Source organism: Acromyrmex echinatior, chromosome 6 (genome assembly GCF_024713525.1).
Source record: "Acromyrmex echinatior isolate Ae372 chromosome 6, ASM2471352v2, whole genome shotgun sequence".
NCBI classification, from domain to species: domain Eukaryota; kingdom Metazoa; phylum Arthropoda; class Insecta; order Hymenoptera; family Formicidae; genus Acromyrmex; species Acromyrmex echinatior.
Genome location: NC_141857.1, coordinates 1,627,809 through 1,653,834, shown reverse-complemented (window position 1 = coordinate 1,653,834; position 26,026 = coordinate 1,627,809). Strand labels below are relative to the sequence as shown.

Sequence of the window (26,026 nt, the reverse complement as noted above, 5' to 3'; positions counted from 1 at the left end):
GCGAGGATGAGGCGGAAGAGAAGGAGGAGTAAAAAAAACGAAGTCTGGTATAATCGAGGGATACGGCGAAACCGGAAAGAGCGGGGTAAAGCAGCTGAGTTACAATTAAATGAAGAGGACACCACCCACCGATAGCACCCAAGATAAGTTCCTTTAGCGAGTGATTAAATTTTAATCCACTTCTAATTAGATTTTTTGTCAAGCTCGACGTAAGGACGAGCGCAGCCGAGCCCATTTTGAAGGGAGAGGGTTAGGACCTTAGTAGTCGAAGATGCAACTCTCGTGCTAAAAGGATTCATTTTAATCGAAACTTTTTAATGAGAATCGGTTGTCCGGTATTTTAATGTCATTAACACTAACTCCACTGACAGTTCTAACGTTGGCATTTGCTCAGACGTGAAACGAATTGAAGGATTGCATCTTTTAAATATCGACTCCATTGTGGCTATTTCGTTGATCAAAAGCTGAGATTAAAATGCGATTGAAAGTAAAACAGAAATGAGTTATTATGATAGTGTGAATAACAACTGCAATTCTATTACCTATTATGTAAGATTAGTAAGAAAATTAACTAAGGAAAATAATATAAAATGATTAAACCAATGATTTAATAGATAAATTTTATTAAATTTATTATAATATTTGTGAAAGCTGTAATTTCGTGTAACATAATTCAAGTATTAAAATACTAGAAAATACCCATTTTTTCAATGTTTTCATATCTAATATAAATTTCTTACGTGAAATTACAGCCTTCACAAATATTGCCACAAATTAATAAAATTCAATTATTCTATCTATAATATATATTTAATCATAATATTATTTTTCTCATAATGTAACTAAAACCTAAAAAAAGAGATACGTTCAATGCAATTTATTGCTAATTGAAAATCGTAGTAATGGCACGGACTATGCAATTTTCTTCGACCAACCGTAACTCCGAGAACATCTCCGAGTTTGCACAGTTTCTGGGTTTCTGACATGGACGAATCGATGAGAAAACAAATGGCGGATTTGGCAGCTCTCCTTTGGCGAATCGGCCATCGCTACCGTGCCACCGTTTCTCTTCACTGATCACCGTTTCGCGTTCATCCTATTTTGCATCCAACGCACATCCTGCCTGAGCCACATAACCCATCATTCTCTCGTTCCGCTGGTAGTTCCTATCAAGCGCCGATGATTCGGCCGTGTAGGCACCGAAGCGAGCCAGCCAGCACCTTCTGGTCAGTAGTTACCGCAAGAACCGCCAAGTCGGTTCTATTCTGACCAGCCCTCGCGGTCCGAACCAGCCCCACGTTGCACCGATAAGTAGTCAGTTACGTTACCATTATACCATCTAAACGTGCACAACCAAGAAAGCGTCACTAATACCGCGTGGCCCTTTAGAAACGCTTCGCCTCTCTGCCACGGTCTTTAGACCGCCTTTCAGATGCTGCGCGGAACTATTCTCCTAATTGAATTAGCCATCCGGAATTAGCAATTTGAGATTAGCACCACGGCGGCTTCGTCTTTCAAAAGTAAAGTCGGTCGAGAGCTGGATTACAGACTCGTTACGTAACTACGCAATTAAGGAACGTGTACGTTCCCGTTATACGAATGCGGAGCTAGTGCGACGTTTGTAGGATTCAGGAGTCGACCAAGATCGGAACGACGAAGATCAGAGAGGAAATCCGGATCTCGATTGGTGTTCTAATGAAATACGAGATTCAAGCACTGCGCCTCCAGCTCGGAGACTAGCGCAATCGGTACGCTAAAGTCCTTATAATAAGTCTGGACACCGTCGCTGTAGCGACCATGTATGGATTCAAACCGGAAGCTCACAGCCATAAGATACAAAATATTCAAATACTATTAAAAACGTAAATTACTTATTTTTTTCTTAGGCTGCCATTTACTTCAATCTGTGTCATTTATTATGGGCACAGTCCGTATTTCGTTTTTTTTTTCTGTCTAGAAAAACTACACATTTTAAATGCTTGTGTAGATAAATTTCTGCAATCTTCGATTTTACAATCAAACATTATAATTTAAACTAGATTAATGTAAGCTACACATGTGTCAAAAATTTGTATTCATTGTACAAATTTCATTATTTATATTTTATTTTTTGAAAATTCACTATGAAAAATACAAATTCACTTTTTTTTTAACACACTTCGTAAACTTTGTAAACTCACACTTTATAAATTTTATAAAAATACAAATGCTTATTGTCACTTATGCTTGATTTATACTTCGGTCTTAACTCTAAAATCCTAAAATTCAGCTAATAGGGCTACCAGTCTTAATTGGTTGTAACTGAAATCTGTATTCCATTGGCTGAATTTTAAGATTTTAGGATTAAGACCGAAGCATAAACCAGGCATTAATTGATCACTTTTAGGTACATTCTAACCCGGAAAACTTCCGATTTCAACCCAATGGCGAAGTCAATCAAAAGTCAGATATACAGTATAGACTCTCATTATAGGGGCTCTACGGTGCGTGAATTCGAATGGCTATCTTTCCATCGCGAATAAATAGACTTCCTGTTCACCATTCATCGTGCAATTCCGAGTTACAAACTTTAACAGTAAAATAAGTAAATATTGATAAAATGTATAAAAAATAGAAAAATGCAATAGAAGAAAAAAAGACGAAGAAAGACAAGACGTGAAGAAAATAGAAGGCGGAATCAGTCGATTCGATCTCCTCACTCAGCATGGTCGCCTTCTTAGCAGGTGACGCAGGTAAATCGACGATACTTATCTAACGATAGCTATTTTCTGGAAATCGCAAGGAACAAGGGCTCGTCTATGTAGATTGTCGTTTATCACCGCCAAACAGTGTTCGTCTCTTGCCTTTCCACGTACGATTCCTTCGTCCAATCGTAGTACACTTAGTACAGCCCCCTTTGATGTTTCTCGGGTATCGATCATGTTCTTTGAAGGTCAACTCTTTTTGATAAAATACGAATCTTTCCAATAGTAAAAGAAACACTCCTTGCTACAAAATTCCGTCAATGCTAAAAGAAAGAAACTACTCACAATATTTTTCGGATTACATATAGATTCGTTTATTTTCTAGAATAAATAATTCAAAAAAAAATTAGCTAAAAATTCACATGCTGACAAAAGAGATGTAAAATTAAACCAATTTCTTTAAGTCGATGTTGGTAGCTATTGAAAAAAGAAAAATATAATTCGCATCAATCAAGAGTCTTCATTTCTTTTATATTCTTTAACGAACTTCAAATTAAACTATTTGGAAATTCATTTTATTAATAGCAATATTCTGCATAATGGCAGAAAAATAGAAATAAACAAAAACAGAAATAAAGAGACAGGATATTAGAGTAACCAGGAGAAGATGTATTACACTAGTTCGTTGGTTTTGATTGCCGGATATTCAACGGAGCTTAGTGCGGATGTGAGAAGACGGCGGGTGGCGCTTAATGTCATAACATCATGCGGTGACGTTTACGCCATGTAGGTATACTTAAGGCAATAACAGCTAATGTGATATACAGCAGTTTATACAGCAGTATCCTGAAATCGAGTCGAGAGAAGATCGTTTGCGTATCGTTACTACCGCATGCACCACGACTGTTAGAAGGATCTACCAACGCGCTCTTGCACTCGATAAATTTTGCATCTCTTTGCATATGCATGCGTCGGCAGAAACGAAATCATCGATTTACGAGATGCAGAAGGAGCCGCGCTTTTCATTGCTGCCATTAGCGGCTTTCTCCTCCGAGTCAGCATATAATTCTTCACGAGTATTTTATCCGTTAACAGATTAGCCGTCAAGTAACAATTTAAAACCAATTTACATGAAATTATCAACATGGTAGCCAACGATCTGTTTGTAATGAGAAATCACTGTATTCACATCTGGCCGATTTATTTCGTCTACATGGGTACTCACAATCGTACATTACCAAGTTTGCGTCATTAATCCATTAAAAACCGCTTAAGACAATATAACATGAAGAAAATGATCGAAGCTGTGGTAGATACGCTACGCGTGAACTGGAAATCCCATCGAATCAAATTCAATTTAATCGATCGATCTCGGTCGCCAAAAACTGTCGCTAAAAACACGATTATTGCCAACTTATAACATATACAATGAACGTAAGACGTAAAAAGAAAAAATACCGATAATTATTATGATCAAAATGCGCAAAATTATATCTATTGTATCTTCAAAGGAAAAATATCAGCGTGAACTGGCAGGAGGTTGTTTGTATCAAACTGTATGTAAAAGAATTGCAAAAGAATCGAACGTTCTGGAAGCAATTTGCACGATAAAAACAACGAGACGAAATCAGTAATGCAAAACTTATGATGCCGCACAAATCTGCATCTCGTCTCGTCCTCATTAGATGGACGAGATGCGTCGCGTGTACTTGATTGCACTCCTTTCTCTCGTGCGGCAGGAGCTATCGGTATATCTAATATTGGTAGTTGCTATCTGATATTATAACCCGCTAATATTTCAAATTCGAGTGCTATGTCGTAAAAAGTACTCTCTAAATCTGAATCAGTGAATAATCACTGATATCAGTAAGTATGGCACTGGTAATCAATGAATTAAATATGAAATTCCTTACCTAGCTAATCTTTATTATGTGACTTAACTGACCTTGTTTTAGTGCTTAAATTCAATGAATATGATATTGAAAGATTGAAATTAATATGCAAATATCGATATTTTAGTTATATAACAATGCTCAAACATTCTTTTTTTTGAACTTCACTGAATATCAGTGCCAAGTATGCCATTGAGTAATTAGTGACTATTCACTGATTCAGATTTAGAGAGCACAACATTTAGTAACTCTGGACCCAGTAAATCTGTCTCATTCTTATTACGGTTTGTAGACTTCTAATAAATGCTTCCCTCATCTGTTTCTATCTCCTAATAATAATAAGAATGAAAATTTTATATATATCATAAAAATATCATATATTTAGGAAAGGAGAAAGGCATCTACTAAAAGTTCACAGACAATAGAAAAGAAATTTAAAAAAATCTTTTTTTTCGACCGTCAGTAATAATTATAATTAATTTATTGTAATTAACAATAATTATTGTGTATGTTATTTTTATGTCGACAGAAATTTATATATTATTTATTTCAAGATATATATATATATATATTAGGTCATTTAAAAAGTATCCGCGGTTTTTTATTCAATTTTTGAATGAAAAAACCGTGGATACTTTTTAAATGACCCAATATATATATATATTTTATTTCTTCAACTAAATACACATAATAAGCACAATGTAAATCGACGCTTTTGTTAAGAACGATCGAATTATTATCGCTCAACAAACGTTGCCGCGGTTACTTCGGTATTGGTCCAACCATTAAATACCTCGGGTAAACATTCGCGACTATCCTACAGTAGCTTTCGAGCACAAAAGCTAGCTACTTTGGCTCAGGCAAGCGAAAAGCTGTCCTTTCCCCACGAACGAAATGAACTCCGAGAAACTTCACTACTTAAACGCGAGAGATTGGGATTTTATAGACATTCGTAAGAAAAACAATGGTCCTACAAAAACAGCGATGGTTGCACGAGTGGACTAATCTTGATTATACTTGCACATGTTGAATAAATGAAAATTTGGATTTTAAAGAAATTCGTAAGAAATTGAAACACTCCATATTCACGCATATACTTTATCTGTGCATAAGAAAACATACACATCAATAATTCTCATTGATGTGGATTAACTGTAATCCCTTAAACTTTAATTCAACTTATCCTTTACTTTTTCCTAATTTTTAGAGTTAAAAAAAGGAGAGTAAATTTAACCGAGATTAAAATTAATCTATAGTAAAGTTGATCTATCTATCAAACGGAGAAAGAGATATTTTCATCTGTGCATTGTTAGATCTAATCGGTGTATTGTATAATATAGCAATACCACTTACAACTTGCCATATGATACATCTTATGTTAGCACGTAGGTGCATGTTATTCACGAAAATGGTGAATATTTCAAATAAAGCGTGACTGCCGGGAGATATATATCTTCACGCTCTATCTCCACGAGTTTCGTCGTATAAGGTATATCATATTCACGCATGCATGCATCATGGTTAGTACGTCGTAGCTGTCAGACATTGGCGTGGTGTATCCAACGTAAGCCGAGACGTCTTCAACTTGATTACCTTAACAATATCACAACGGTGACGTTATCTAATAAACTAATGCAATATAACAATAGCAAGACATCAAAAAAGGTTCGTATAACGAATACAGTCTGTCATAAAATTTCATAAAGTTATACTGAGAAAAATGTTTGGTTGGATTAATTGAAATTCTGGTTGAAAATGGATCATCATCAATCATGATTTTCTGATTAAATACATTAAAATTCTGGTTGAGATAACTGGAATTCTGATTGATATAATTAGAATCTTCTGGTTTGTCAATTTTAAACCAGACACTTTTCTCAGTGTACGATCCTTTAAGCTTCTTATTTTTCGATTAGCGATTTCAAATTCCTCGTGCGAGGAGAGAAGAGATCGTAACATGCGTTCGTTCTTTTTTGTCGTTTAATTGAAACTATCGGTTTTAAAAAAAACTGTCAGAATATGTCGAGCAACATTTTCGATAATCATGCAAATAACCATTATCGCTTTTAAGCGATCTGTAATATCACAGTTTGTCCTACGGCGCATTGAAAAACCATAAAGCGAGCATTACTGCCAGCAACGTCGACAATTTTCGCGCGATCGCATACAGTGCCAACTTGAGGGTAATAAAACAAATTGCACAGGTGATTCGAGGTGACCGCAGGCGAACACGTGACGCATTCGCTAGCATTCATGGAAACATTCGGTACTGAGAGAGGCGACAGCTAGGAGGATTTTCGGCGTCGCCCGTGGCCGCGGCTGCATTTATCGTTCAATGTTTGGCATTCTTTTTTGCGATCGGCGAGCCACGCGAGAGAGAAAAGGACATCCAACTGCAACGCAGCATCATCTGTGCCCAACATTCCGCCATACTCCACCCTCGCGTACCACCCGAACTCCCCCTTACAAAGAACGCTATTAAATCATATCAGGTTCAGCCGGCAATTATTTAGGTATTAGCACTCTTTCCCCGCGCTTCTCGTGCATTCGCGTTTCACACGGCTGCTGCAATCGGGTACCTGCGCTTCATCGGGCCACGGATTTTTTTTGTCTACCACGTTGCGCCGCGTCGGCCACGGTGTGATGCGTTTTTCGCTCTCAGCGAAATTCAGCAATCTCGTTAAAGGCTGTCGCATCTCTAGTCGCTAGTACTTCTATCGCTTGTTATTGCGATATACATGTTAAAATTTGTATAATAACTACACATAGCAAAAACAATTCTGCTAAAGTATCTAAAAATTTAGATAGAAAACATCAAAATAATTATGTAGTTACGCTGCAAAAGCTTTTAAGATTCTAGCAATCAACTTTGAACGGCCTACATAATTATTTTGATAATCCAACAAAATTATTTTCAGATTTTTATCTAGCTAAACTGATAATTTAAGAAAATCGTTCTTTTCATGTAATATTTTATATTTTTTCTCTTCATGTTTCACTGTTAGATACCAAACAATGATAATTCCTTGAGATAAGTAATATTTTGTTGTTTGTGTAATAAATTAAATAAATAATAAATTGAGTTGAAGTAAAATTTAATACACTTTCTTGAATTAAATTATTTAATTCCATTGTTTAAATTAATTAAATTAACGATATTGAGTAAGAACAGTAGTGACGTAGAAACTGTTGAAAATAACTTAGATTGGATACCTATAACTATATAATGGATGTTATGAATTTGACAATATTGATCTTTTATTGGCTATTTTTTGATATATTTGCCACTTCTAGTTTTCGTAATTTTCGTCTTTATACCATTTCGAACACTTTATTACATTTCTCGATGAAGTATCGATAGATAACTCGCGTGATATTGAACTGTGTTGTTCGAAACGTAATTAGATAATGCGAGTCTGAGCACGATTTAATTCCGAAATGGGCGGCAGACACAGAAGGGGATAAATAACTCGTTATTGCATTCGGTAAAACGTCGCGTGACTTCAAGTCCTTAGAACGTGCAGCCGCCGCGTGCAATCTCGTGGGCAGAGACCCCGCCGTTTCATTTCTCACAACAAACGTGTGCACGATAATGAGAAGGACCGACGTATAATGAGTTGAGATCGATTTCTTGATCAGAGATCAGACTCACAAATCAAGGAAGACCTACCTACCTGTTCGTTCGTCGAAAGAATTCTCCCGTGCTATTGATTTGTAGAACGTGACGACCATTCGCGAGCTCTCAGAATTATATGCGTATGTAAAGTTCCATTAAACATCGTTCTAACAAGCGGTAATAATCGTTTCACAAACTGGAACTCGATGCTAACATAATATTTCTTAATTGATTCGCTTTTACTCGATATTACCTATATCATACGATCAGACTTATTTATAAAACCGGTCTTTCGCTTTACTCCAAGCTGTATATAATATATCTGAAAATAATACTTGTACGATGTATAAAACGCCACCGCTTCTTATCACCGATTTATCACGCAATCATCCGTGCGACAGTATATAATGTTAGTGACGCCCACATTTCTCGCAGGCGCCTTATCGATTACCGTGTTCTTTCCAACATTCGCGTACATTCGACATGTCACCGCGGACGATCCCGGCGATATTATACCTTCGCGACGCCACGTCGCGTCGGCGCGCAACAAAAAGACGAGCAGCAGTGCGCGTGGTTCCTGCGAGTTAAAGGATCGCACCGTTATAAATAATCGCTTCCTGCCGGCTCCTGTTTGCGCCGCGCCCGGCAAGGCATCCACCCAGGATCCAAGGCGAGATTTTTTCGTCGAGGCTTTGCAAGAGGTCGACGGCGGTGAAAATGTCGGTCATAAAAATGTCCCGGTAAGGAATGGCCCTGGCGAAAAGAGGAAACCAGACGAGTTCGCCTCTATGCCGGCGACCGTACCTTCAGGATGGCGTCTCAGTCCGGCCCCATGTATCGTGGGTGTGCATCGCCTCCCTCTCGTTTATACTGGTGCGCTTTACGGTGTAGGGTAAGCAAGAGAGTACGGGTCGAGCCGGAGCCGACCCGGCGGCTCCGGTCAACGGAGAAAACGGCCATCCCCGCCGGGGTGGGAAAGGGATCGGTGCGGTAGTGGGAGAAGACCCGGTGGTTAACCTCGTTTGCACGCAAATTCAGATAAAGTCGCGGTTACCGCGATACCGTCAGGTCCATAGATCAATCGAACGGTAACGCGCTTGACCTCGAGCCTCGACGTTTACCATGTCTATAGCCTCATTGCAGATCCAAGTGTATAAGAAGTAACTTCAATATATGTGTGTGATTTAGTTTTCCGTGAAAAATGTCACTACATTACACGTTTAAATGTGTAAATCCATTTTGTATAATGTGTTACTTTTTTACACGGAAAACTAATTATAAACATATATTAAAGTCACTTTTTACAGACTCAGATTTGTACACAGAGAGAAAGATTTATTTGGATTCGAAACTCCTATTCATGTTTATTTTATTGTAACAATTTAATTTTGAATAAAAACTTTTTTGATTAATCACCAAAATTTAGTTTGAATGCGATCAATTACGTTTCTTAATTTAAAGAATCGATTTGATTGAATTATTCTCATGACTACATTTATTAAATTTAAAGAAATCTTTCTTTCTATATAATGCTAAGGTTTGAACAAAAAGTGGAAATGAAAGAGAAAATTAACTATAATACATGCCTTCGTAATTTGTATGCAATCGTGTACAAAAAAAATATAAGAAAAAATATCTCGTTACCAAATAACTGTTAAAAAAGGGCGACGTCGGACACAATAAAAATACAACCAGCTCAAATATACAGCGAAGTTTCACTTGTGCTCCTACGCGTGCCTTCAAATCGCATCGCTTACAGTTCGCCGGTCTATAAAGTTACGTCCTTTTCATAGCGCAAACTTGCACTGCCGCAAAAGATTCTAAAAGTTAGTATTACAAAATGCAAATTGATACCAACCGCGGGCGCGTTGGTACCGATCCACCGATCGAGAATCGTTCCACGCGCGTGTATCATAGGTTTCGCTATCCTTTCCTTTATGCCGGAACATTTTATGACGTAAGTAAGTATAGGTTGACCAGTCGATGCAGTAACCTGCGGGCAGCCAGCGAACGGGTATCCTGGGAGAAGGAGGATCCGCATGCAAATTCGAGTAAAGTCGGTTCCGCGCGAAGCTGCCGAGCTGCATGCATCGATTGACTAGCAGTGCATCTACCATTATGCGTTTCGAGAGGAAATCCCACGAGAAACGTATTCCAGGATAAAAAGGATGCCACGAAAACGCATTTTCCATTAAAATTATGTAAATTAATACTATCTTCTTCACGTCAAACGCATTCGTGTACGATAAACCTTTTTAGATTCGTAGATGTTATACACATGCTGTTACACACGCTGTTGGTATCATTAGTTCGGAACTTGTAAGTAGAAAGATTGAACCAGCAACTTTTGAGAAAACGAAACATTAGCTTGCTAACTAAAGGATAGGGGCTAACCTGTTTCACGTAAATTCACAGAGAATCGCCTTCCGAGAAGCAGCCGAAGTTTATAGATCTTTTGACTACTCATGCATCAAGCGAATCTATGTCAAGGAAAGAACGCTCGATATCAGTAGTAGGTCAGTATCTTCTTATTGTCATAACTTCCTGCATTTCTTTTTTCACTTGCAAAAGATTCAAGCAGTACAAAGTTAACTTTCTATCGTCACGGTGTCCGTGTGTCCTACGCATACTTTCCGCGAGATGAAAGAACAAGAGAGAACAACAAATGCTAGTTTCTTATATGTATAAACATATATATTACAAATAATTCTGGATTATCGAAAATAACCTTTTCATTTTACGATCGAAAGAATTTTGTTTTTAAATATAACACAAGTATAATAATGACCACTTTTGTACGCGTAAAACTTTTTTTGATTCTAATAAAAAGGTTAAATAAATATTTAATATTCTCATATACTTCACCATAAACATATTTTCATATATTTCACTATAAACATAATTGCATCGGAAATTGTGCGCCGTTCTTTTTCGTTTGCCCCTTTTTGCTGCTCATCAGCACGTCTCGTTTATTTTCGCTATTTCTTGCGCTTCGCTTTTTCAGCTTACGAGAGATACATCGAAGTAACCCGCCATTGCATGTACTTTGTGTCTGGCCTATTTTCCTGTGTGCCGGGAAAACGAGGAAAATGATATCTTGCTTTGCCCCCGTCCTTCCCCTCACACGTCTCCTGCGACTCTCTCGTTCCCGGCTTTCTTTCCGTTTTACGTTGCAGTCCGCTTTTTGAGATACGCTGTAGATGGGCCCAGAGACCGGATGCGTGCTCGAACAAGTAAATTGATACCAACAACGGCGGATGGTCTGTTCTAGTAGGGCATATGCAGATGCCACGAGAATATTCCGCGATCTCTCTTCTTGAGATGGGATGCATAGCGCGATAATTTGCGACGGCTTTTGCTACTTCTTTCGCGAGCATAATTTCTTTCCTTCACGATTCCTAAGAGGACTAAGGAATTTTGCAACGTTTCAAGTATACACACAAGTCAAATATAGAGATAAAATGTATTGTATAACAATCGCTACTTTAGATAATACTTTGCAATTGTGTATGCACAAATCTCTAAATCTCTAAAGTATTTTATCATTTTCTGATGTAGATATATCTAGATATTGTTATTGTTATTATGACATATAAAAGAAAATATCATGTAGATCTCACAATTATTACCATTATTACATACATTCGTATGATTTCTAATTCAATTTAATGTTTTCCAATTTTGTGTTTTATTTAATTTTATTTGGAAAATGTAGAAGAAATCGTTTTGGATGCAAAATAATGCCATATCATATGCAGCAGATGAGGCTTGGGCATAAAATAATATCGGAATAATCATGAATCTTTTGCATGAATCGATACCGTTAATATTATGAACATACACACGTATTATCTTATCGCGACACATTTGCACAATAGTACGAAACAAAAACATGCCCGATAATCACATTTAGTGCTTCAGCCCATCTCTGCTTGAAATCATATTTCACACATTTAAATCCGGCAATCGATAATGCAATAAACGCGAGAAATTACCACAGGAATTTTACGCCACCGTTGGTGCCGTAATGCGCAGATATAATCAACGCAAAAAGCTTTGAATAAACGAAGGTTCATGCATTATATTACGTCAAAATGTAATACCAGTTTCGAAATGAAAAATATAGATATTATCATATAACTCTAAATAATCTTCCATTATATACCATATGATTGATGTATAGAAAATAATATCTTATCCTATTTGTTTCTCGGATTTGGCACGGAAACTGAATAGGATAGAATTCTTGCGCGATTGTAAGGATGCGTACGTAAACCCTGTAATACATGTAGTCTTCTCCACAAGCTAACTCGTTCTTTCCTGGTCCATTGTATATGGCACGAGCGTGGAACTTATATAAAAGCACCTTTTACCCCGTTACTCGATAGTCGAAATTCAGTTTAGGAGTTCGAATCGTGCGCGGGAGCGAAATGTCGCCCTTTCAAGAGTGCTTCCGCGAGATCTACGAGGGTCGTTCTCCGCGTGGGTTGCAGCTTCCTTCCTCGAGAGGACAAGCACGTTCCAATTAAGTGTTGCCTCTTACGGATCTCATCCATTCGTAAAACTAAACCACTTAACCCAAGAACCGAGGACTTCTTTCCTGCGAACTACGAAACTACGAACCAGATTAAATCGTACTAAACTCTCGCGCTCCATTTAAAGCGTTACATCCTGAGATTTTCACAGGTTGCTAAGAGTCAAATCTCACAAGTGAAATCGCGAAGATTCTACGAGAATGATTCTCAAGGGATATTTTTGGCGATTTACTTCAAATCCCCTGTCCACATTTTGCTTTTACGAAAATTGGTAAAAGTACATGATAAATATCTAAATAACGACAGATGTATTCTAATGGTAATAAAATATACAAAAAGAAAAAATTTTAAGTTAAAGATTTATTTGGTATGTGTTATTTCTTTAGAAATATGTGTAAATGTACTGCGAAAAAAATGTACTAAATTTTAATAAATGTTTATTTAAATAATATATTTAGTCAACATTTAGTGATACTATTCAAATACATTATTGATTTATTAAAATTTAGTATATTTTATTTTAGTGTACATATAAATGAAAAATGTATAAACAGAAAAATTAAATATTATATATATTTTATGCATAAAACTTTCTGAAAGATTTCTAAAAAATTTCGCCTTAAATTAGGTTAATCTCATCCGGATCTGATCATCAATCTATCCACCAGCTTTAGATCTCCTTTCGGTAACTCGTCATATTTCTCGATTCTTAGCTGAGACGATGCAAGATCAATCAAGCGTATACTCTATGATTGGTACTACCGATCGGACACAGATTTTACCATCGAAGTTACGATCCTGTTTTCCATCGTATCGTGAGATATGGTTGCAATGTCATGCATGCGTGAAAAATGTAGACGACAAGCCAAGTACGTTCGAACGAGACATCGATTCGATTTACGTCCTCGCAATATCACGAATGGCCGAAATTTTCTATATTCACCGATGTGCGATATTGCAAAAATGTGGCAATACACTGGTCTCGAAATGACTAGCAAATCTAAATATCAAATATCTATATCTAATCAGTACGAAATTCTCTAGTCGATAAAAAATATAAAAATGATTATCACATATATGGTACATGCGAATATTCAAACATTACTAGAACAATAACAAATATAAGTTATTTAAGTATTTCAATTCTTTTTAATTAATCATTCATAAAATCAAAATAAATACATAAATAATATATGCCAATTCATCTCAAAATCGTAACAGACCAAACAAATATCGAAAGTTTATATATTTTATCTCTAAAAATTAAATCACCAAAAATTCTCCTGCAGATTACAGATACAACGCCAGTAAATGTTTACAAGCAGCCGTCTACCTATATATGCAGATATATAAAACGAAAGAAATATTGGTTCAGACAAACCAATTAGGAAAGAATAAGTTTGCTGGTATCTCTTTTATATAATAATATATAATATATCCCAAAGCTTAGTCGTTGTTTGCCTGACATTATTCTGAAAAATATATACCCCATCTCTTTCTCTCTCCTTCGATATACAATCCATCGTGTGCAATCGCATCGGAAAGAGTTTCTTAGTCATCTCCCATCAGTCCGACAGAGCCAATTCAAAGTTACGATCTCAGAGCGAAAGCAATATAATAAAATATTAAAAAGATTGCCGAGCGAATAATTGGCTCCTGCTCGTTTCTCCAGACGACACCTTCGTTCCGGAGCAGCGAGTCAATTACAAATGCGCGGTTCGAACGGCGAACCTGCATCGTTAAAGGAAGAAAAACGGTGATGGAACGGGACGAAGTAAAAACGATTGTGTCGAAAATTAAAAGTAACGTAAGCGTGGAGTGTTAATTCCCAGTTGACGAAAGTGCGTGCAAGAAACGTCGCACCGACCGTGAAAATCGGGAATAAAAGTCGAAATATATGAAAGTTGATACTGCTAACTACTTCATTTCCATTCGCACGCTTTTTCGCGTACGCGCTAACGGGTTTCACCATTTTTCGTGCCACGATATCCCCAATATCGCGTTGTACATCTTTTGTTGCCAGTTGATTAATTTCACAACGATCGATTGTATCAATATGTATGCACGCGTTCGCTCGTTAATTATTATTTACAATTTGCAATTCGCGCGCGCGGCAAAGGTACGTACAACGAGGTTTCACGAGGTTAAATACGTTTGCTCGCGCTATCAATCATCTCCTCCGGTTCGTCCATTATTTTGTCGCAAGTCGTCACGCGACGAAACGCAAAGCGCAGATCAATCCAAGTCTTAACTATCAACGACATAGGGCAAAGATGTCTGATAAGGACGCAGCGAACGAAGGTGAACATTTCCGGCCTAAGGAACATTAGCGAAGATCGATTGCCCGGAACTGAAACTCGACATCTTCGCATGGTTTTTCTCGCGTCAAACTTCATCTAGTAGATATAGATCACAATCATTTCTTTCGTTTATGCACTTACGTAGGTATTGTTCTGTATAGGTCTGTTTTTGTTATTGTACCAAGACTGCACTAGAATTTTCTTTCTCGCTTTTGCCAAATATCAAATATATATCTTTTCACTTTAAATTTCAAAAGTGTAATCAGTTCAGCTATATAGAAAGCAGACCTCATAATTACGCACGTTATAAAAATTCATGCTCAGAAAACATAAATTATCTTGGAATTGAAATTTATTGTGAAAATACACAGAGACAAGATTAGTCAACGCAGCTAAAATAGAGCTTTGTGGCAGTTAAAATGTTCTTATAATAGAGGCAGTTAATGACTTTGCTGCCAAAGCTCAATTTATTAATTGTTAAAATTTAGATGCTACCGCAAAAAATTTTCTCTGCTAGAATAAAATGACAATCGGCAGCGTCCCAGAAATAATTGCGAATGAAATAAACAAGTTACGCGGTTAAAATAGTGACAAACAGCTATTACTTACTACTTATGTTAAGTACGCTTTTAATTTTAACTGATAAAGTTTGGATGTCGACAGCAAATGTATTTTATCTTCAATGGCCAACTTTTATCAATAACAAAATTTGAAACAGCAATTGATATTTAGCTGATATTATTAAGTCCTTTTTTTGCGTGTGGTTCCTGAAAGGTTCAGGATACTAAGAAAAAAGTTTTGTTCTATAAACCAAAATTTTGTTGTAATAACAAAAATTTGGTTGAAATATACCGAACAAATTAAAATAACAAATATATATAAACGAATATTTTTGTTATTTACAAAGCAGAGAAATCATTTTTCAAAAGCAACTAAATTTTTTTTATATAGTAAACAAGATATCTGGTTGCTATTAAAAAATGCTTCAATTAAAACAGTTCTGTTGAAGCTTACTACAGTTTTTTCCTAGTGCACAAACGAAATTCTTAATGTCAAACATCGGATCACTACAAAAGCACCGAGGTGAAGGCCATCGCTAGCAAAAATAAGAGATTGCGCCGATGAGCGAATTACTCCAGCATTCTTTCTCTACCGAACGATGGTAGTCTGCAATTATAATGGCGCAGCTGCTTCCACACACAGTGGTCCATACCGGTCTGACCAATTACCTTGTCTGAATGTAATCTACAGTTTCAAGCCGGGTCTTCTAAAGAGGCTCTATCATTAAATGCAACATTTTTAGGACTGCTGATTGCCCCGTTAATTACTCGAGAAAGACTGGACGCCGCTATGCTGCTTGGTCAAATATCGTCGATTAAACGGAAGATGAAGCACACCTTGACGGTGCGAAAAGCACGGAGGCTTGTCGATGCGTCGCTAAACGCGTCTTCCAAGCGAACATACAAATGAGCTGTTCGACACGAAGATATATCACTCGATGTATTACTTTGGCGCCGCATTCTCGACTACCTTGTGAGCGTGCGTGGAATGGACCGTTGCATGAGCTACAATTTAGTGAAGATGAATTCTTTCATACCCGACGTACAATGTTGCCTAATATGGAATTATTTCATTAATATGGCAGAGTTGTGTTGAAATATTGCGCAGCAGCGCCGAAATCAATGTCAAGATCCGCACAATTCAGTACAGTTGTATCATATTATGAAACGAAAAGTCTACCGTAAATTAATTATACGTTATTACTAATTTTATATGAAAGTACCGCAATGTCGCATCACACCCTTCCGCAATTTAAAATCATTCAATCATGCAAATTGCGAGCGCGCTGATAAAGGACATTTAATTGGCGTGCATAATGGTTCGATAAAATTTCGTAAAAGCGTTGGGCCGCTTTACTTCCGTAATTTTTCGTACCGGTCGCAAAAAAGACGCTCAAAATTAATAACCCTAAATCTTTTTTTATGGACTCACTCAAACCCGCGATTTATTGATGTTGGACTACATACGTGGGATATCGTCAGCTAAAATATGCAGAAGTGGACTCACCTGAAACAAAGAAACAAATACAATTGTTACAGTAAAAGTTGAAACACGAAAGGAATTTGTCATTCGTTGGTAAATTTTTACACACAATCCTTTTCTCTCTCTCTCTCTCTCTCTCTCTCGATCTCTCTCGATTTCTCCTATTATATTCAATAATAATAATAAGATATATAAGTTATTCCTAATATGTGCAGATATTTTGGATCAAATTAAAGCGTTATTTTAATTTAAAGACATTGATTACGGTTTCTAATTATAAACGACTAAAGATTAACTCTTCGTGTGTTAAAATTCAAATATGTAAATGGGTAATAAAATTATATTTATCAATTAATTCTTGATGAATTTTGCTTCAAAAGTTGCTTCATTATGACCTTATTAACTAATGTAAAATATTTAATATTGAAAGAAGTGGTGAAAAAGTAGCTAATTAATTTTCTTTTAAAGAAGGATTAAGTTAAATTCGTTAGAAAATCTGTAACTATTAAAAAGTACGAAACTTTTTACTACACTTGTATATATATATGTCTCGATAAAAATGGCAAAAATTTGCATAATATTTTATTATAACGAAAACAGTCACGTGCATGTCTGACGGTAATATTCGCGAAATTAAGAATTATTTTTAACGATTCCCTTGCAGTAACACGCGGTCGCCTTCCTTCTGCCATTATGAACCGTAATTGCCCATAGCCGTGTACGTCTCAAGCGATTCTGCCGTCATCGTGCGATATGCGATTAAACCGGATTAGCATAATTTTTATATTTAAGAAGAGGATATCCGTTCGTGCGTTTTCGCTCTCTTTCTCTCTCCTTCTCTTTCCTTTTCTCTCTTGTGCTACTCTTGTGCTACGAATATACATTCATAAAATCATAATCGTTAACGATGTCGGGGAATGCAAAGCGACGGGGGTCGCTTTTCTTTTCTCCGCCGAGGGGCAGTAATTGCCTCGTCTTATACGCTCCGAGCAATTCCGCTTCTAATTCTCGCGCTCGGAACGAGAAAAAGCAGCCAATAGATTTCAGCCGGCTCGACATCGCGTCGACCGATCGTATAACGCTCGACCATCTCTGTCCAGTTCTCCATCACCTCTTCCTGTTCTGCCAGCCCCTGTCCTCTCTACATCCCCCAATCGCTAATTAATTTTACATCCCCGTAAAACGGCCAGACTGACTTGGCATCACTAAAAAGCTCTTCGGTCCGGTGGGGCCGAATATACGTCAAACACGTATAACTTATATCTACGTACATCTCCACGAATTGGTGCGAGCCTCTTCCGCAAGAAACACGGTTCGACCGTTCTACGAATCCGATTCGTGGATACGTATAGGTGCTGACGGAGGGAGAGCCAAGGGTGGAAAAGAGAAAGGAGAGAAGTTTGACCGAGGATCGTTCCGATTTTTGTTCAAACCAAACCGAAGAAGCGTGGAGGGTCGAGAGCATGGAGGTGGCGAGTGATAAATGGACGGGATTCAATTTGAGGCCAATCAACATTCTTGTCCTCTCCTCTCCTGTCTCACTCCCTGTCTTGTCCGTGTGTCTACCTTTTCGTCGTTCCCCGACTGTCTTTCGCTTTTTCTCGCGCGTTCGCTACCTGTGTCGAGCGCGAGGTAATATCGTGCTCGCCGCGGGACCCATGTCCCGTATTTTTCTATTATTCTATGACCCGTACAAGAGAGAGAGTACCGAAGTAAGTACAATACGTCGTGTTCACGTAGACACAGCTATGTAACTATGGCCGTTGCTGGGATGTCAGAAGAACCTTTTTCCTTTCCGAAAAATATTGCCCGAAGCTACACAAACTGCAGAGTAGTTACTATTTATATAACGAAATGGATGTTATGGGGATCATGGAGCGAATTTCGGTTGCGGCCAAATATTATGATTACTCACGCAGCAATTGATTGCTATTTGTACATTGATGCATAGAAGATACATGTATTGCGTATTATACTTGATAATTATATAGTGCATGCTACGATGATGAACGATTGTTTGCGAATGGAAATGATACCAAACTGAAATATTGCCATAGATAGTTATTACGCGATAATACTGTTCCCCTTAATTCCCGAAAATTTTCTTTGACTGATATGATATTTTATAGGTATATTAAAAAACTTTAAATAAAAATTATTAAAAATACGTAAAACGTTCGACAGTATACGCAGAAGTTTATTTAATAAAAAAAAAGTCGATTACTTTATTCTCAATAAACAATCGTTATTTCTTGTCACGGTACACAAACTGTAACATTTATTTACGAAATATACGCCCGATTGTCAACATACGCTCGTTTATTAACTATGCATTTATTAAAGCGACCATAATATATTGGCAAATATATCAAAAACTTTTAGAGCACCCTAATTCAAAGAGCGCGCATTAATTAAATTTTTAAAAAATAGTAAAACAAAAAATTAACATAACTTTGCCTTCAAAGAATCGCATAGTACATAAATGCTAATTTATGCTAACATAATGCAACACTACAATGCTAATAGCTACGAGTGTATTTCAATTGCAAGATTCGTATCGATTACGAGCTTTTTCAATGCGTCAACAGTCTCGCCGACAACTAGACTCTAACGATACACGAGATGGGAGAATTGGAATTTACGCTTATCAACATGCGCAACCCTTTTGGCGAGATCGCACGGTTAGAACTTGACGGTTGCGAAAGCATCAGTACACGACGTAAGCTTCCTTAAGACGAAATATGCCTTCCCTCACCTCGTTGCTCACCCCACAGTGCTCGATTCAAGCGTGAAAACTTCTGCTCACTGGGGATAGGGCGCCCGCTGCTGCTTGTAGCTGCCTAGTATTGAAGCAATGTAAGCTGTGCGTTATAATGGTAGCATAACGGTAGTGCTATTGCTACAGCAGCAACCGCCTGCATCGAATATACCTCCGGAGTGCGCGCATTATTTAAGTATGCAACCATATCGATTCGATCTATCGTGGCGACCCGTGTTACCCAGGCATGCCTGTGAACTTTCTCGGTATGTAACAAGCACAGATATTGAGGGTAAAAGTTCATCGTCGCCTAACGACGTTATCGACACCATTATCAAATAACGCAATAATCGCTCGATAGTTTCAGATCGACCAAGAAATTATGGCTAAATCGTGTACGACGTGTACTGAAATAGGAATGCTGTTTCTCGAGCAACGTGCATAAATCTCTCGAAATATTCAGCGAGTTGTCTGTCATGCAGTAAATCAAATATGTAGGTAAGAAAACGGAAGCATATATACGTATGTGTTGTATATGTAGAAGAAGTTGCCGAAGTGCAGCTAGACTCCACCGGAGACGACGTGCGATGCGCACGAAGGAAAAACTAATTTCACCTAAACAAACAAAGAGATTCCTCTATTTGCCGGAGTGATCGATCGCGCGACGTAATCTTGAACGCGAAGCACACCCTCGATATAGCGAAACCTTATCTTTTTAGTCCAGGCCCTGCGCGCGATCCCGCATTCGGTATACGCGACAACGGCCTTATATTTTTATTTCATCAGTCGAGACGGTAAGTCTTCGACGGAGTCTTTCATCGATCATTCTACGATCAATCGCACGTCATGGAGATTGTTTCTGGGAGGGACTGCTATCCGCTATGTGTCTACGCTCGATGAAGCGGACTTGAAGCCCTGGCCTCTCGTCATCGATCATCGCGTAACCGTGCCACTTCCGAATTTCAAGTACGCGCATACATCGCAATTGGTTACCACGAATTACCTGGGGCGCTTACTGGCACTCGAAGAGGCAATCTAACGTTGATTACGCTCTAATTAATCATTGTGAGATTGCCCCAATTCTAGCACCATGTTGGCATCCACAGCCACGCGATCAACATTTTCAACACGTCCGAATAGCGAGATAACTAATTATTATTCGTCGGCTTGAAAAGATCCCTGCAAGATTGTAACAGTATAGATGCAACAAGCAACGAGATGAGAAAATCTGATAATTACACGTCAATTTCATAAACTGAATAATCGCAAAGAATAAAGTACGTATCGTATTTTAAAGTACGTGTATTATGTTGGAAAAAAAAAAGAAGTTGCTGCACATAAACACGAGTTTCGCAATAATTTTATGCACGTGCTCGTGAAAAGTTTTGGTAAGTGGTGGAAATCGAGTATCAAAGTTACGCGACGCTATGGCGGTAAGGAAATGAGATCAACGAGTTGTAAAATCACGAAGCTTTGAAAGTCTCGTAAAGATGCCGCGTTCCCGCGGGAATCGTACATGGTCGGATGCGTTCTGAAAGAATACGTAAAATCATCGTTGCACGCTTATAAGATAAACCCGTATAATAACACGTTTAATATTGTTAAATTATTTTTATAACCGACAAATATATACAACAATTTAAATTCAGTCAGAGAAGCAAAATTAATTTAAAGTAAATTACTTTCTTAGAAGATTTCTCTTCAAGTAGTGAAGTAAATTAAATCAAAGTCTCCAACTTTATACCACCAGACAGGTTCTCGTTAAATATTTACGTTAAATATTCAACGTAACACTGTGGTAAATTTTAACTGACTTTATTCTGGAAATTAGATTTATCTGAATCACGTATGTAGCTCCTAGTAAATTTGTCATATCACACAATTTCAGATTTCTCAAATTCGTTTATCCTTGGAACGCACTATAAATTGTAATAAAGGTTATATGTCATCAACAGTCGCAATTGCACACATGAAATCTGTGTGTGATTATATTTGACTTCTTAACCAATACCAAGCCTATATGTGTAGAACGCCAGTTGAGACGGTATAAGGGCTTAGATAGCTGGTGAAACTCGTAATGAAATTCCTAGCATTATTAATATTGCTGAGATGGGATAGGAATAGCAGTCAGCCATATCGTGTTCAACTAGTGAGGAGGATCAAATCGCTGTCAAGCTATGTGCTAGGCAGGGCGTTCAAGTTCGTCTCAAAGCTCGGAAAGCTCGATGTATACCACGATGATACTCATGCGATTCTAACGTGAATAATAGAAGCTTCAAATAGAGATATGGAGGATTTTCTACAAATCAATTTGACTAAACTCAGAACGGTATCTATTAGATCTTCAGTTGTATTTAGATTTTATTTGCATCATCGCAGAGAATAGATGAAAATATAAACGAAATTATTCGATATAATCAAAAATGTACGAAGAATATCAAAAGCTAATTTCATCGATCGATGAAATACTCCAATTGTACAGTAGTATGTGAGAGGGCCAAAGTAACTTCGAACCGAGTTAAGCAACGGTGTGGAAGACGTTGAGCATAACCGACTAGCCAGAGTTCAAAGCCGAAAAGCGGATCACGCGCAACTGAATCGATTGTTCTTAGTTGCGGTCGCTATAAATGGAAAGCCTTGTACACAACTCCGTAATGTCATGTCGTAATTATTGGAAAACTTTGTTCGTACAATTCTACATGTTAATTTATTTCACATACCTGTGTAATGTTCTACATGCATATACATAAGAGGCACGTATCTAACTTAAATCGACCAAATTGAAATGATCTTTTACGTTCTTTTTTGCCATGTTTTTGTACCCGTTTTTACAGGAAAGATGAGAGATGAGGCGCGCCTTGACTCGCGCTTCCTGATGTTGAGTGAGAATTTCTAGCTAACGTATTCACCCCTTCGGGTACGAAAAGCTCGTACTAAGGAAAATCCATGTTCTCTTTCTCTTCTATGCTTCATATCTTTACGTTTAGAACCCACGCGAGGAAAAAAAGAAGTCGATCGCAGAAGGAAGCGGTCGGAGCAGGAACTGAATGCGCGAGGGCACTAATTTGCGAGGAAAGCGTTATTATACGCGGAGTAGCAGCGTCGCCATTAATCATCCCGACGATCGTAGCCCGACATTAATTATCCGAGGCCATTTTCCTCGGTCATGCGGTGGCGACGGCGTCTCTCGGTAGGACGGTTTCCTAGTCTCCGTTGTGTCTCAAAGCGTGGCTACCTCGTTGATAAAGGAAGACCAACGCTTCTCGATGGGACGGCATTTGCGTGAAATTGATATGTTATCGCGTTATTAAACGGACATGATCCCAGTGGCTTAGTGTAAACCGTTCCTGCGCGTAAAACCGACCGTTCGAGGATCTGAGAACCGAGCTGCATCTCACCGTTGATTCGGCAAACCGTGCAGGCGGGGCTCAAGTTGCCTCCCAAGTTAGATCCTGATCCCGAATCCCGGGATATTATCCTAGCCAGACTCTAGAACGGCAATCTATTCGAATTTTAGACTATACCGATTAAAGCCCTGCATCCTGTCACTTCGTTTATTATTCGTAATCGTGAATACAACCGTTTCTCTATCGCCGCTCTCCGTCTCCACTTAGCTCGGATGACGATTAAAAATACCAATCGCGAAACCGAATACTTTCATGATTGAAATTTCATTGTACGCGCCACCCTCGAACCCCTCTCGATTGAGGTATCGGTTTTAATAACGATCCGTCAAACGCAACCACCGGCTGATCTCGAATTAAAGTTTCGACCCATACGCTTTATGATTGCCGGAATTAGAAGAACTGAACCGTCGAGAGTAGCAGTGATTTTTTTGCTTCCTGCCGATGCCACGGCACTCGGTTCCGACGATCGACGATTTTTCAGAAGAAGAAAACGTCGTGCAATCCGATCTGTTCGATCGATTCTCCTCGCGCGAGTGCTATTACGAAACACGTACCGCGAGTTTGATGATCTATAGGTCAATCTTCTCGTTTAATCTCGCTGCGCTATCGCGAACTTAGTCACCTACTTCGATCCTGAACTTGTCAACTAGTTGGCAAACTATTGACACGGAACTCGAATTAAAATCTCTCCCCTTTATATCCTTGCTAGGATGGTTTTTCGTAGATTAGTCAATCGATTTCGTCAATATTGAGAAGGAACCGTGATGGAAAAACGAGCTGGTCTATACACAAAAAATTAGCGAGCTTCAAAGATCAACTTATCCTACTAAAATGTTTCCCTTTCAACCACACGAACGACCGAGCTCATCGACCGAGCAAAGTTCCATTACGGAATTATTGCACTTTCCAAATTTCCCTCTCGCCCACCCGTTGTGACGAGATGAAGTTAGACTTTCGCGAAGTTTGGCCATTGCTGTAGTTCCCGCCGGCACACGAGAGTCCATTCATTCAACAAAAGCTACAAATTGCTTATTGTTTTACCCTAATATTATTCTGACCGTTTAATAAGACGTGAATTGCTTTGCGACTGTATCGTGTCGTTTGCATGGACAGAAACGTACGGCCACTTAACAAACAATTCGTACATATGTATGTATAGATATACCGTTATTCTGCGGAAATTACCTTTTTTAGTGGCCGCGGTTAGCGCACAAAAACCATACATATTCGTATTCATTTGTACGTAAGCTAGTTTTTGTGTGTCGGCCTAGGCGATGACTAATGGCCCATAGAAGGGTGTTCATTGAAGAATTGCGCGCCCCTGGCTCTTGTGTACGATTTTTCACGGTTTTCACGCACACTTTGATTGTTTGGTATTGCGAACGTAACTCAGAAAAAATCGATTCGACGAGCACGACACAAACCTTTTGACAAAAAAAATTCAATCAAAGTTCCAAGATGATTGATCGAAAGCCGCAAATACAGAAAGCAAGTTTATTAGACTAAAAAAAAAAAGAAATCAAACAAAATTATTATGCTTTTTATCGTCTATGCTATTTAACTTACAAAAAAAATTTTCGAGAACTAATCATTTATTTTCATAAACTAGGGCGATACGTTTTTACGTATAGAATTGTCACAATCGGCAAAAATTACATACAACTGGCTGACTGTAGCTGTCCCTCCTGTCCTAACAGTCAGCAGAATTTCCCGGTAATCGTTACGGTACTCTGTGGAACCGGTGGAACGAAACTTCGATTTTCGTGCGGCCAAGAACCATCCAATCCTATTTCGTGTTCAATCGGGAATCACGTAGAGCCAGAACTCTATCTATTTAGTAGAGTCGCATATACCAGTCGCTCTTATCAGAGCAAGGAAACGACGGATCGCAATTCGACGATATATAGATCCGTTGCAATCGCAGAATTGTATGCCGTTTAGAAGATCGTTTCCAAGCATGCCCCAAAGTCCTGGCCGATTTGGGAACCTTAGTCCAACTATAATTAGCGTCAACCTCGCTTGTTCCTAACGACAAACCGCGATAAAAGTCTCGTGGTCTCTTAGCGCAGAATAATAGACGAGTGATCTAATGCTGTATTTCGCATAACATAAATATGCTTTCTCATGCACACGCCTGTTCGTAATGTAGCTTAAATGAAATTCAAAAAGTAATGACAAAGTAATATGCAATTTGCAAAATTATTTTATTTCAGAAACTCTCTCTTTCTCTCAATTTATTTCTTATGTATTTTACTCTTCACTACACAAAGAGAATTTTTTCTTAGAGTTTACCTTAAAAATATGACAGTAAGACAACATTGTATTTTCAAAAATTTTAATGTAAATCTCTCTCATTTATTAATAAAACTACAATAAAGTATAAAGTTTGATTAATTTTACTGAAATGCATGGTAAAAATCTTTAAAATATTGTACCATAACTACCATATTTTCAGGATAAATTTTAAAACAAAATTCTCTCCGTGTATCTTTATTTTTAGTTTATATTTCAACTTTCATATTTTTTTCTCGTATTTTTATTTATTTTGTATTCTTTTGTAATTTTTACTCAATACTGTCTATTTTATAGGTATTTAGTGTGCTTAGCGCTTAAAAGGATGTATTCTATAGCGCTCAATAAAAAGCATCTCTCTCTCTCTTTCTCTTTCTCTCTCATTCTCCTTATCTCTGATTCGCTTTCCATTTACATCTCAAGATACTCTATTAATTTTCCTGATTATCAAAAAACAGTTATTTTTGCAACAAATCGCTGTATGTTTTTCGTTGTATTA

General features: G+C 37.9%; 1 long non-coding RNA gene across 7 annotated transcripts in view; it reads right to left on the bottom strand.

Moving 5' to 3' along the window:
- The window catches only part of LOC147909261 (uncharacterized), a 417,661-nt gene that overhangs the window by 320,268 nt on the left and 71,367 nt on the right, over positions 1-26,026 (bottom strand). The window contains exon 3 of one of the 7 annotated variants that reach the window (XR_015545486.1): positions 1,872-17,094. The exons of the other annotated variants lie outside the window; for them this stretch is intronic. This is a non-coding gene — a long non-coding RNA (uncharacterized LOC147909261). Of the gene's footprint in view, positions 1-1,871; positions 17,095-26,026 lie in introns of those variants that run through there. 7 annotated transcript variants of the gene reach the window in all.